Consider the following 14,375-nt stretch of genomic DNA (forward strand, 5'->3'; position numbering starts at 1 on the left):
ATAAAAAATATCTTCCCTTAGATTGAGATTTTTGACTTAATCAGCATTACTAAAAGTTTTCAAGCACAGTTAAATTCTTAAATGTTAAGACATTGTCTCTCATTTTCTGCAGAATATTGAAATCAAACTAAACAATGTTATTCATAATAGAAATTAGGTTTCCTGGGTGAAATATTGGTAGTTAGTTAAATGTATTGCATGAGTTTTTCTATTTATCAATCTGTCTATCTATCTATCTAGAAGATAATGTCGGAAAAAGACCAATTAGCTTATCCATTCGGCCCAGTTATTCCCATTCACACTAAAAAGGATACATCCTATCTGCCAGGCATTTTCATTTTCATTTTGGGGGATTTTCCCCCCAGGAATTTTGTGAAATGTTTATTTTGTTTCTTTAGTTAAAAAAAAAAAAAAAAGAAATAAACATTAACTCTCCCTAAAAAAAAAACCCCAAAACAAAACAAAAAAAAGGAATAGGGCCTCCCAGGATCTCCCATGTCCCACAACCATCCCTCTCATCTTTAAAAAAGCTGAGTCCAGGATCCTCCCTGGCCCCATTCTTACCCAATCTGGGTGGGATCTGCATACATCGCCTAGGCCCCGGTCTAAGCCCAAGTCTTGCGTGAGGCCTAAGCCGAGATAGCAGTGACCTACCATGGCCTATGCAAGGCTGAAGCTTCAGCCTGGGACTAGGCATCAGTGCCAGTTTGGTAGGCCTAGGCCATTGTAGATCACTGCAACCTCAGCCAAGGCACTATGCAAGGCCCAGGCTTGGAGGTCGGGTTCTAATGCCTGGGCCTCAACCTAGACCAGGGCCTATACCCAGGCCTGGCTCTGCAGCTCAGCCCAGAGGCCAGGTCACAGCACCTCAGCCTCAGCCTAGGCCAGGGCCATAACATAGGCCCTTTGTTGCAGCCTGGCCCGGAGGCCGAGTCCTGATGTCTGGGCCTCAGCCCAGAGTCAGACCCAGGCCCAGAGCCCAAGCCTCAGAGCTCCTCTTTGGCATCTTCATTGTTTGGCTTTTCTTCGCCATCTGATGCCATCCTCTGGGGTTGATGCATCTTAGGTATTTAACTCTGGCACATCCTCCCCAGTGGAGGTCACCATTTTGATGTATGGAAACTAATTCAACCAGGGCATCAGGCCTGGGCCCCCAGCATTGTGTCTGGATCCCGGATGAAGCCGAAGCCTTCTGAATGGGTCATGGCATCGGGTCTTGGACCAGGCTGAAGCCCCAGCTTTGGGGCTAGGCCAGGACATGAAATCAGATTTGGAATGGGGGGGGGGGGGGCGCATTGTGTCTCAGCCTAAGCCTCAGTATCAGGCCAGGGCCTAGGTCGAGACCCCCAGTGTCATGCTCAGGTGTAGACTATGGCCCCAGTGTTGGGTTGCAGCCTATGCCTAGGTGAGGCCCAGACTTGGTGCCTAGGCCTAGGCAGAGTCCCTGAAATCATGCTTGGGCATAGGCCGGGACCCCTGCTTTGGTTCTTGGCCTGCTCCCTAAGTGAGACCCCAGCTTCAGGCCTAGGCCTAGGTCCAGGTCCAACCAGCAACTTTTATTTTTGTAAATATGCTTTCCAAACGAAATGAGATTCTGACAAAATTTCATTGTAATTTAATTCATTCTATTTTGAAAATGATCCAAAATGAAATAACAAATTTCATCCCATTTCCTATTTTGTTTCTCTCAAATGTCTATCCCTAATGAGCACATGTAGGATATCATTCCTTTTTCAGACAGTTTTGCCCTCCTGAACAGCTGAGCATTCAAAATCCCCTTTTTAGTTTGCATCAGCACCCCTCCCTTCCCATTTCCAACCAAAAAGTTCCATATTCCACAACAACCCAATCAGCCACCAACACCAGCAAGGTTGCTACCCAAACACTTGACCACCTAGGTCCCTGAAATCTATCCAGATAGCCACCTGCCACTAGGAATGTGCAGAGGGATGGCATACGTTGCATTCGGTATTCATATTCATCGGGGGGTAGATACATTGCATTAGGCAAGGGGGGCCCCCGATACGTTCATGCATTCATTCTTATTCATTTCCCAGCTAAAATTGAATTAACTACAATCCCCCACCCTCCTGACTCCCCCAAGACAGCAAAACACCCTGGTGGTCCAGCGGGGGGTCCGAGATCCATCTCCTGCACTCACACCGTCGGCTGCCAGTATTCAAAATGGCGCCGATAGCCTTTGACCTTACTATGTCACAGGGGCTACCGGTGCCATTGGTTGGCCCCTGTGACATAGTGAAGGCAAAGGATATCGGCGCCATTTTGATTACTGGCAGCCGACGGCCTGAGTGCAGGAGATCACTCCCAGACCCCCGCTGGACCACCAGGGACTTTTGGCAAGTCTTGGGGGACCCTCCTGACCCCCACAAGTCTTTCCAAAAGTCCCTGGTGGTCCAGCGGGGGCCCAGGAGCATCCTCCTGCTCTCGGGCCATCGGCTGCCAGTTTTCAAAATGGCACCGATAGCCTTTGACCTTACTATGTCACAGGGGCTACCGGTGCCATTGGTCGGCCCCTGTCACATGGTAGGAACACATGATGGCGCCAGCCATCCATTGTTCCTACCATGTTACAGGGGCCGACCAATGGCACTGGTAGCCCCTGTGACATAGTAAGGTCAAAGGCTATTGGGGCCATTTTAAATACCGGCAGCTGATGGCGTGAGTGCAGTAGTTGGCTCCTGGACCCTCTGCTGGACCACCAGGGAGTTTTGGTAAGTCTTGGGGGGGTCAGGAGGGTGGGGGGTTTGTTTAAATTTGCTCCTTTAGATGGCCGAATAATTCAGTGAAGATTCGTTGTATTCGTGGGGAATCGCGATACGTTTCACTTCCCCACGAATACGAATACGGCCCTATACGTTGCGGATTACCAATATGTTGCAAACGAATGCACACCCCTACCTGCCACCACCAACTCATCGTATTGAACTAATCACCACGAGGAGCATGTGGCCTAGCAGACAGACCTGGCTATAAGAGTACCTGTATTTCTGCTAGGTCTTCTAAATATTACTGCTCTCTTTAAACATATTATTTATTTAAATGACTATATATAATGTTAAAAGAGAACTGTGGCACCTTGAGTGGTCTGCGGCTTGCCAGAGAATAGATTCAAGCTAGACTCTGGCTGGTCTTTCATAAACTTTTTTTTAATTACAAGAAAACAAGCAGGAGCAGCTCTGCTTGTCTTAGTACTTCTCAAAAATAAAAACAGCAATGCAGTTAATATCCTGTCAGTATTGACCTTCCCTAGGTTCTTTCTCTCCCCTGGGGCTCCCTCTTCTCTCCTGGCCCAACTAGTTATTACTCTTGCCTAGGGAAGAGCCCCAGGACCAGGATTCCCTGCTGCTATAGGGTTAAAGGTAGACTGGGTCAGATCTCTGAAGCTGGTCTTTTAAGGTGTTCTGAGGTTTACTCCTGTATACCCCTTCACAAAAACTAACTGGGGATCTAAGGAAGAGATATTAGTTTAACACAGGTATCATCTGCATTCAGTTACTTTGTTGGGCCTCTTTTAATTAATATTATTTTTAATAGGCTAGAATGATATTCCCTTTGCACTGGATAAACTCTCGGAAGTTACTGCCACAGTATTTATTCTTTGTCAGATTTTATCTATATGGTTTTCTGACACGTTAGCCTAAAGCATTACAACCAATATCATCTCAAAGATCATAAAGAGCTGCTCCATAAGATAGTTGTGTCCTCTAAAAAAAACAAAACAAATAGATATTAGCATTTGGTCTATCCTAATATGTTGGGCAATGGTAACATGATCTTATACAAATCATTTGCATATCTAACCGAATATCTGTAAAGGAATATTTCACTGCATTTTTTAGATTTGTTGTAAATTACTTTGGCAGTCACTTCGAGGTAAATTTTCAAAACATTATAAGGTAGATGTTTAAAGACCAGCACACGCAAAAACGTGAGATACACGCGTGGCCGGGCTGCACTCAAGTACATTTTAAAAGCGGCCTGGCCACTCATGTACCTCCCGGTACGCATGGAAGTGTCGGGCTGGTAAAAAGGAGCATGCCGGGGGTAGAGTCTGTGCGAGCCAGGGGCAGGGCAGGTTCGGGGCGGGAGCCGGCTGGGACAACGCCCAATAAGCCCTGTCCCAGGGAAGCACAAACCGGCGGAATTTTCTTCATCTCGTAAGATGAAATAAGTTCCAAAATAAAAACAAATGGTAGGAAGAGTGTTTTAGGGGTCAGGGAGGAGAAGGGAAAAGGGAGGAAGAGTAGGTAGGGGGTTAGGGAAGTTCCCTTCCAGTCCACTCCTTAATTGGAGAGGACTGGAGGGACCTGGAAATGGGCCGTTTGTGTCATTGTGCGTTTGTTTTTTTTAAATCACCCCACCCGCATTCGCGAGTCACGACCCGCCTGCACATGCGTGCTCCGATATAAAATCGGGCGTGCATGTGGGTGTGGGTATTATATTTTATAACGAGTGCACGTCACCGCATGTATGTTATTAAATCGGCGCATCCATGTGTATGCGCCAGGAACCGCACGCGTCTTTTTAAATCTACCCTGATGTGTTTAAGTAGCATACACACATAAGTAGCATTACACACATAAGTAGCATCTACTCACATATTCTGTATTTTATGATTAAAAAATATGTGCATATTTTCACTTTCATGCACACATATATACGAATAAAAAATCTGTGGTCTAGGGGCATTCCCAGTAAAAGTCGACACTTATACGCACAAGTTGCATTTTTAAAAGACATGTACACATACCTTTGCTAACTTACTCGTGTATTTTTACACCTGCTAATTATGTGGTATAATTGATATTACATTTTGTAGTACTGACTAGGTGGAAGGTCTGGATGAAGTGGGGAGAGTTTTGGCTAAAGAACCAGGAAGGAGATAATGACCTTTAGAAGGACTGATAGTAAACTGGTTAATTTCATTAACGTGTACATCTTTAAAAATCGACTGATTTATGGAAGACCTGCTTTACTTTCATATGTACAATACACGTGAGTATATTTTTACAATAGGAAAAGAATGTTCATTCAATGCACTGCTATATGTACATTTCATGTATTTGTGCGTAAGCCTGCATTCCAGCGTATGCTGTGGGGTAGATACCCACATATTTTATAACATGCGCATATATCATGTATGCATGTTAGAACATACTTCTGTAGATCTGCTCACGGCCACATACTTGCAAAGATGCCACGTGCACATCTGTTTGAAAGTTATCCTCTTTGTCTGGAAAGGCAGGGTACACATCCAAAACGTAGACAGTTATTTTAATGATTTGTTTACATACAATGTTGCTTCTAAAATGTTTCTTATCTAAATATTGGTTTTAGTTTTGCAGGTAATTATTTGCAAAGGAAAATCTTCAAATTTTGCCATAGCTTTCAATTTACTCATAGTATACCTACAGAAGCTCATGTATTAAAGTGTGATCACTTTACAAAAGTGGGCTTCATGAGCAAAAATGATGTGAGTTTTTTTTTAGAAAACAACTGAAGGCGTTTCTTTCTAAGCATGTTTTTAATTCTTAAGATGTAAACTTGTGTTATTATTTTGTTTAAATTATTGCTGAAGATTGTGAATTGTTTTGTTACCCACAGTAACAACTGTATAGAGCTTCGGAATATAAGTGATGGTAAACAAAATAAAATAAATAAAAATGCATCAAATGCCCACAAATATACCAACGTTTTTGGCATTTTGTTTGTTTTTCAATGACAAATCTACTTCTGTGACGTGACTTCACAAATGTTTCCTTCACAACAGTAAACTTTCATGTGTAATCTGCTACAGGTTTTTTACCGAGCTTATTTGGAACCAGCAGGTCAGGAGCAAGTGACCCAAACAACTTTTGAGGTAAGCTTTGGGGAGGTAGGGGTTGATGAGTAGGCCACTCTGCTTTTGTTTTCTTTTTTTTTTTTAATTTTGCAAAAAAGGGGATGATACTTAGAGCCAGATGAATGGGGCACCATGGTAAATTAGGACCAACATTAGATCAGGCTATATGGCAAAAGTTTATGTGCGATGCCAGGTCCAGAAACAGACAAACATCCTGGCTATGGCAATGCAAATAAAAATGTGTGTAAAATTTTTGTACAGAGCTCATATGTATCTATAGCAAACTTTCACTGGAATGGGCTGCCATCTTGCCATGCCAAGAGATGTAGCACTGACCCGCAAGAGCCATTAAAGTTTAAAGGGACAATTCAGTCTCCATGCTGGATGATCCGATCCTTCCTACTCTTCTTGTAAGCTGTGTAAGGTTTGGTGTAATGCATGTTGTAGATGAGGTAAATTACTCTAACTTTCAAGCTCATTGAATTTTAGTTTCCAAGCTGCACTTGAAGTGGGATCTCACAGATCATAAACAGGATATGATAATCAAGAAACTATACAAGAATATCCCAAGATCTTATTAGAAGGTTCAAGTTTATGTACAAAATGCAGTGTATCTCTAGGATAAGTATGTAATTCAATAATTTAATAACACACAATATAGAAAAAAAAAGTGTAAAATATTTACAAAAAAAATCAACTCCCTATTCGCAGCCTGCATGCGGATTATGCAGTCCACCAGGGATGCCAAAATGACTGAGCTTTGACATTCATTCCCATAACAAATAGAGGCAAAACCATTGTTATCTGTCATCCAAATATAGCTTTGCTGTCTAAAGATTAATATAGCTCAGACTCCATGCCATACATAACCTTTTCACAAACATGTCATAAAAAGCCATACACCTGCAGAACTGTTCAAAATTCATAAATTACTAGAATTTTCTTCTGTAATCATATATTTTATCCTCTGTGATTTTTAAAAAGAACCAAGCTATTTTTTTTTCTCATTTGAACAATGCTGCCTATCTACTGTCTCAGTCCAGATAAGAAAGAATATATTTGTGTACTTGTCTGGTCTGTACCTTCATTCCCCACTTTACTTTTCTTAATAATGATATCTGATGGCACTTGCTAGTAATAGCATGCTAATACGCTTCTTCCTATAGCTTTAAATCCCATGGTGCATACAGGCTTTATAGCACAAAAGCACTTCTTCCTTTTCCTTGCAGACTATAAGGACTTGGGAAGGAGCAAACTGGTCCCTAATGGAATCTAACAAATGTGCGCACACACACACATACACACACGCACACACACCACTTCCATTTTATAATGCTTTATAAAGATAGTCAAGGATATTTTAAAATAGATGCACAAAGGGTTTGACAAAAAATAGAAGCTTTGCTTGTAATGCATGAAAAAAATGCAACTTCGCTCTGCTTTCACTGTCACAAGCATGCATTTTCTTGTTAAATGATTAGATGCACTTATTTCAGAACTATAATGTTACAGTTACATATTAATTATTTGCATTCACTGAACAAATTTAATCATTCATTGTAATGCATTTTCTATTACAGTACAGCAACATGCACTTAACTCATGAAAATTCCATATCTAAAAACAGTCAGAAAATAAAAACCGTGCTCAAAAAGCATGCATGGTTAGAGTGTAAGCATTTTGCTCAAATAATCATTTCTGCACTTAAGGGTAAAGCAATCTAACAACTAATTGAAGCAGATTTTTATTCATGCATACACTGGAGGCTTACTATGTATTTTTTGCAACACACATGCTAAGAAACCCGTTAATCCTTTTAAAAGAAGCAGCAAAGACATATGCCTGCCCAAGATTTAAGAAAGTATTTTTTCGTGCCTTTAAAGAAATTACAATTTAAAACACCCTTTTCTATATTTAACGCGTATCATGCAGAAATGTGATTTTAATATTAATGACATGCAATCCCCAAGGAGACATAGTCTAATTTTTTTTAATAAAAAAAAAAAGACATTTTTTAGTAATCGGTGCAATTGCCTTTTTTTTTTTTTTGTTTTGCTGTTACACTAATGGCATCTTAAACCCTGCATGCTGCAGTGCTCAGCCTGGGCTCTGCGTCGGCTTTGATAGAAGAAGCTACCTGAGAGGTTTCACAGTGCCATCTCATATCCATGTCTGCCTGGCTACCCTGCGTGCTTACAGCTTTTTTCTTAATTCTTAATGGAAATCCTAGGAAATTTAGTCCATCCTCTGAAATCAATACTGGTGACAGGAGAGCTCCCTGACTCAGTGGGAGATCAAGATGATAAATTGCCTGCGCATCAGCCTGGCCTATCAGTGCCCCGCACACAGATGGGCGAGAATAGCCAAGGAGAAGGCTCCATCCGTCACGTGTCACGGAGGAGCCAATGGCCAACGGGGCTGCTGCAGGAAGAGATGCTGCAGTTTGTTCTGCAGATGAGAAGGGCTGTATTTCACCGTGAAGCATCTTACAAAGCCCTGGCAGAGCAGCCTGCTTATTCTTCGGCTCACGCTGGTAGATTCTAACGAAACTTGCACACTTAATTACTTTACCATAGAAGAGACTATGTCACAGCATGTTCTCACCTAGACAGGTGCATTACGACTATGTATTTTCATCAATTTTCTTTTGGTATCTTTTGCTGCAGATGATTACAGTGTTCTACTTTAATATTAAATTAGCAATTTTAAGGTGCAGAATTAGTCTGCTGCTCCCTGTATGAAACTACCTCAAAGCCCCATAATTGTAATTTTATGTCCATGTTAATGGAGGATACTTTCATATGTCATTTTTCTAATGAGTACTTTTATGAGATAATTTTGTAAAGGCAATTATACAGCATTAACCACAAATTATTATCTTATTTTACTAATTAAAACATATTATTCTCAAATATTTAACCCTTGATATAAATTAGCATTAAAAAAGCCTGTTAAAAATATACTAAATGGTAGTGATTGTATATAAAACCTAGGGACAGTAACTTTAAAACCGGTGTACAGGCGCTCTTTGGCACAGATATGCTGGTGTACCGAGATACGTGGCCATTTTATAACTTGCATGCACATAAACTAGATTGGCCATGCGCACATATGCGTACAATTTTAAGTGTATGCATACTCAGGTGTGGAAATTCGGTTTCTACCGCATAAGTAAGGGTATTTTAAAACTAGCGTATGTGCACACCATGTCCACCATTTCACGCAGTGAAATGGTGGACATGGTGTGCACATACGCTAATAGCCTGTACTCCCCCCAGTTACCCTGATCCCTTAAATCTCTGCAAAATGGTTGGGGTTTTTGTTTTGAAGTGGGCACTATTTTCTGTGCCAATACTGATTTCATTTCTGGAAATTGCTGGGAAATCAGCATTTCCACAATTTCTGAAAAGACAAAATTGTTATCAAAGTTGAGGATATTTTCTAAATTTTAGCTGGCAAGTTTGCTCTTTCTTGTCTATAGTGGTGGGCAAAGAGGGGAGAACCAATATAAATAGTGACACTATCATCACAGCGTCTGTACTGCAAAGAGGCATTGAAGTCTGTTCCAGATACAGTTCTAGCAAAGACACATGAATAGGTTTCCAACATGCTAAGAAGACATTGGAAATTCACAGATGAATATGCTGCATTTAGAAAGCTGTTAATTAACAACAGTTGAAGTCTTGAGACACTGAATTGGCAAATTGACGTAAAAAGAATCAACAATAAGAGATCAAGTTCTCTTCGCTAAATACAGTCCATGGTATCAACACAAGAATAGTTATGAACCAAATTTTCCCTTGAGGAAGCCTGGACAGCAAAACAGAGGCTTTTGTAGGGACAGAGAGAAAACAGGATATAACAGAAGTAGAAAAGAGACTACAGAAACATCTTTGTAACAAAAGTCCTGTGAAACAATTACAAAATATCTTTTCTTGAGGACTATGATTCAAATGTTTTCCCTTCTTAATGCAGGTATCTTCCATGTGACCAATTTGCAATTCACAATGAGCCGGATTTTAAAAAGGTTACGCGCGTAAATACGGTCCTGCGTGCGCCGGGCCTATTTTAAGAACATAAGAAATTGCCATGCTGGGTCAGACCAAGGGTCCATCAAGCCCAGCATTCTGTTTCCAACAGAGGCCAAACCAGGCCACAAGAACCTGGCAATTATCCAAACCCTAAGAAGATCCCATGCTACTGTTACAATTAATAGCAGTGGCTATTCCCTAAGTAAACTTGATTAATAGCCGTTAATGGACTTCTCCTCCAAGAACATCCAAACCTTTTTTGAACCCAGCTACACTAACTGCACTAACCACTTCCTCTGGCAACAAATTCCAGAGCTTTATTGTGCGTTGAGTGAAAAACAATTTTCTCCGATTAGTCTTAAATGTGCTATTTGCTAACTTCATGGAATGCCCCCTAGTCCTTCTATTATTTGAAAGTGTAAATAACTGAGTCACATCTACTCATTCAAGACCTCTCATGATCTTAAAGACCTCTATCATATCCCCCCTCAGCCATCTCTTCTCCAAGCTGAACAGCCCTAACCTCTTCAGCCTTTCCTCATAGGGGAGCTGTTCCATCCCCTTTATCATTTTGGTTGCCCTTCTCTGTACCTTCTCCATCGCAACTATATCTTTTTTGAGATGTGGCGACCAGAATTGTACACAGTATTCAAGGTGTGGTCTCACCATGGAGCGATATAGAGACATTATGACATTTTCTGTTTTATTAACCATTCCCTTCCTAATAATTCCTAACATTCTGTTTGCTTTTTTGACTGCTGCAGCACACTGAGCCAATGATTTTAAAGTATTATCCACTATGATGCCTAGATCTTTTTCCTGGGTGGTAGCTCCTAATATGGAACCTAACATTGTGTAACTATAGCAAGGGTTATTTTTCCCTATATGCAACACCTTTAACTTCTCCACATTAAATTTCATCTGCCATTTGGATGCCCAATCTTCCAGTCTTGCAAGGTCCTCCTGTAAATTATCACAGTCTGCTTGTGATTTAACTACTCTGAATAATTTTGTATCATCCGCAAATTTGATAACATCACTCGTCGTATTCCTTTCCAGATCATTTACATATATATTGAAAACCACCGGTCCAAGTACAGATCCCTGAGGCACTCCACTGTTTACCCTTTTCCACTGAGAAAATTGACCATTTAGTCCTACTCTCTGTTTCCTGTCTTTTAACCAGTTTGTAATCCATGAAAGGACAACACCTCCTATCCCATGACTTTTTGGCTTTTGTAGAAGCCTCTCATGAGGGACTTTGTCAAACGCCTTCTGAAAATCCAAATACACTACATCTACCGGTTCACCTTTATCTGCATGTTTATTAACCCCTTCAAAAAAATGAAGCAGATTTGTTAGGCAAGACTTCCCTTGGGTAAATCCGTGTTGACTGTGTTCCATTAAACCATGTCTATCTATATGCTCTATGATTTTGTTCTTGAGAATAGTTTCCACTATTTTTCCCGGGACTGAAGTCAGGCTCACTGGTCTATAGTTACCCAGATCGCTCCTGGAACCCTTTTTAAATATTGGGGTTACATTGGCCACCCTCCAGTCTTCAGGTACAAAGGATGATTTTAATGATGGGTTACAAATTTTAACTAATAGATCAGACATTTCATTTTTGAGTTCCTTTAAAAAGGCCCAGTGATGAGTGTAAAGCCCCGGGACGCGTGTAAGTCCCGGGGCTCACAAAAAGGGGTGGGGGGGGCCAAAGGCTTCAGACACGGCGGCCATTGCCGCCGTGTCGAAGGATCGCATGCTGTCAGGCTGCTGGTGCGCGCAACTTGCGCCTGTCCGGAGGCAGGCGCAAAAGTTAAGATACAAATTTTGGGGAAGTGTTAGAGTAGGGCTGGTGGGGGGGGGGGGGGAAGGTTAGGGGAAGGGGTAGAAAGGTCAGGTTAGGGGGAATGAATGTTCCCTTCCAGGTCGCTCCGATTTTGGAGCGGACTGGGTGTGAATGGGGGAAGGCAGCACAGCTCGGCGCGCGCAAGGATCACAATTGTACATCCCCTTGCGCGCGCTGACCCCTGATTTTATAACATTTTATAAAATTGGGCGTACATATACGCGCGCACATGTAGGCCGTGCGTGCTCCTTTTAAAATCTACCCCAATGTATCTTTCTTGAAGTCCAGCTCTATTGGAAGTGTATCATTACAAACATTCTGAATATATTTTGACGATGTTTTATGTCGATACCTATACATGTTATAAATTCATATCACTACAGAGAGTTTAGAAGCAGTGTGAATGAGGAATGATTGACTAGGGCAATTGATAAATATATGTATGTGTTATTGTGCCAGTTTAATTTTTTGAATTATTTTTGAATAGTTTTGATATTCTTTGCCATTGTGTAATAAAGCCTACAGCATTAAGCATCTTTCAAATCTTTTAAAACTCTGTTTAATGTTCAAAACTCTGTTTAATGTTTAATGTAACGCCTTACCAGCGACAGTTTGTTCTATGGAAACTGACCTGATTTGATATTTTTATTGAGAATGTCGGTATATAAAAACCCTAAATAAATAAATAAACAAATAAACAAATAAATAAATAAACCATTATTTATTTATTTATTTATTTTATTTTATATACCGGCAACCGTTTGCACATCGTGCCGGTTTACAAAGAACTTACAACCAAAGAATATATAGGCAAAGCCTTTACAAGGAACAGTGTGTAACAAAAACGCAGTAACAGGGCAATTAACTAGATAAATAAGTAAGGGAGGGAGGGGTAGGGGGGAGGGTAAGAGAGGATACATAAGGAAAAGCTATGTACAGGGGTTCGAGGAACAAATGATATGTACAGAGGTTATATACAAAATAGTATAATCGCAGAACAACAATGATTGAGGTGGGAAAATGTGTGCGGTTGTACTAAGTAACATTTTAGGTTTGTGATTCCTAAGAGGGGGTGGGTGTTGGGTGTAGGTCCTATGGGGGGGTGTTGGTGAGGGGTGGTGGTCTGGTGTTAGTAGGGGATGATGATGATTGAGGGTATGCTTGGAGAAAGAGCCAGGTTTTGAGTTTCTTTTTGAAAGTGGGTGTTGATGTTTCGGAGCGTAGGTCAAGGGGCATGGAGTTCCAAAGGGAAGGGCCTGCGAGGGAGAGGGCCCTGTTGGTGGTGGAGATGAGTCTTGTAGATTTTATGGAAGGAGGAATAAGGGTTCTAAGGAGAGAGGAGCGGGTGGGTCTTGTGGAGGTACGAGGGAGGAAGGGTGGGTTTAGCCAGTTGTAATTATCGTTAGTGATACTTTTGTGGATGAGTGTAAGGGTTTTGTAAATAATTCGTGAGTGAATGGGAAGCCAGTGGAGGTTAATGAGGGTAGGAGTAATGTGGTCTTTCTTGTTGGCATTAGTGAGGATGCGTGCAGTAGCGTTTTGAAGGAGTTGGAGGGGTTTGATGTGGGTAGCAGGGAGACCAAGTAGGAGTGCATTACAGTAATCAATTTTTGAGAAAATTATAGATTGTTGGTACACTATTTTAGGGTTTTTACAAATCTTGGAGTATCAGGAAACTGCACTATTATTTGGCAGCATATTGTGACCTTTGTTAAAAATCATTCCCCCCCCCCCCCCCCCTTGGTATTAAAAGCATTGACACTGGGTTTTGAACTCCGTATCTTCAATAGCACTGGTGCTAAGAAGTTGTCAATCAGCCCCTTAAAAATCCAAAAAGCCTGAAAATCAATGTTCTTGAAGTTTTGATACAATGCATATTTAGCACACAGTTTTAATTTCAAACATCTATTGGGGAAAAAATTGTGTAAACTAAAACTCTTGCAAAAATTACCCAGACACTTCTGCTGTTCTGTGGCTTGTCAGAGCTGAATGAACTCTGAGTGACTTTCTGAGCATGACTTGCAGAATGTCTCTGAGCAGATAGACAGGGGCTTCTACTCAGTATTAGAATTTAGGTTGTTAATGATGTGGAAAGGAGCAAGTTAATAGTGAATGGTTATTTTCTCTATCAATTAGAAGCAGAACTAGAGTATGTGAGTAGCACTGGTGTATTAGTATCATCCAGCAACTAGGATGGTGAAACAGATTGTGAAATGTTAACAGAGATTAGACAGGCTAACAGACACGGAAACATAGCAATAATAAAAACATAGCAATAAACATAGCCATTTTGAATACTGGCAGCAGATCGCCTTTGCCCTCACTATGTCACAGAGGCCAACCTTCGGTACCTGTGACATAGTGAGGGCAAAGGCAATCGGTGCCATTTTGAGTACTGGCATCGGACGGCTGGCGTGCAGGAGGTCGCTCCCGGACCCCCGCTGGACTTTTGGCAAGTCTTGTGGGGGTCAGGAGGCCCCCCCAAGCTGGCCAAAAGTCCCTGGGGGTCTCGGAGGGTCCTCCTGCACTCCGGCCGTCCGATGCCACTACTCAAAATGGCGCCAATAGCCTTTGCCCATACTATGTCACAGGGGCTACCGGTGCTATTGGTCAGCCCCTGCCACATGGT

At 41.6% G+C, this 14,375-nt stretch overlaps 1 protein-coding gene across 4 annotated transcripts in view; it reads right to left on the reverse strand.

The window, feature by feature from the left end:
- Window positions 1-14,375, reverse strand: part of NRXN1 (neurexin 1) — a 2,509,029-nt gene that overhangs the window by 109,991 nt on the left and 2,384,663 nt on the right. The window lies entirely within an intron of this gene.

Source organism: Rhinatrema bivittatum, chromosome 3, assembly GCF_901001135.1.
Source record: "Rhinatrema bivittatum chromosome 3, aRhiBiv1.1, whole genome shotgun sequence".
In the NCBI taxonomy this organism is placed as follows: Eukaryota; Metazoa; Chordata; class Amphibia; order Gymnophiona; family Rhinatrematidae; genus Rhinatrema; species Rhinatrema bivittatum.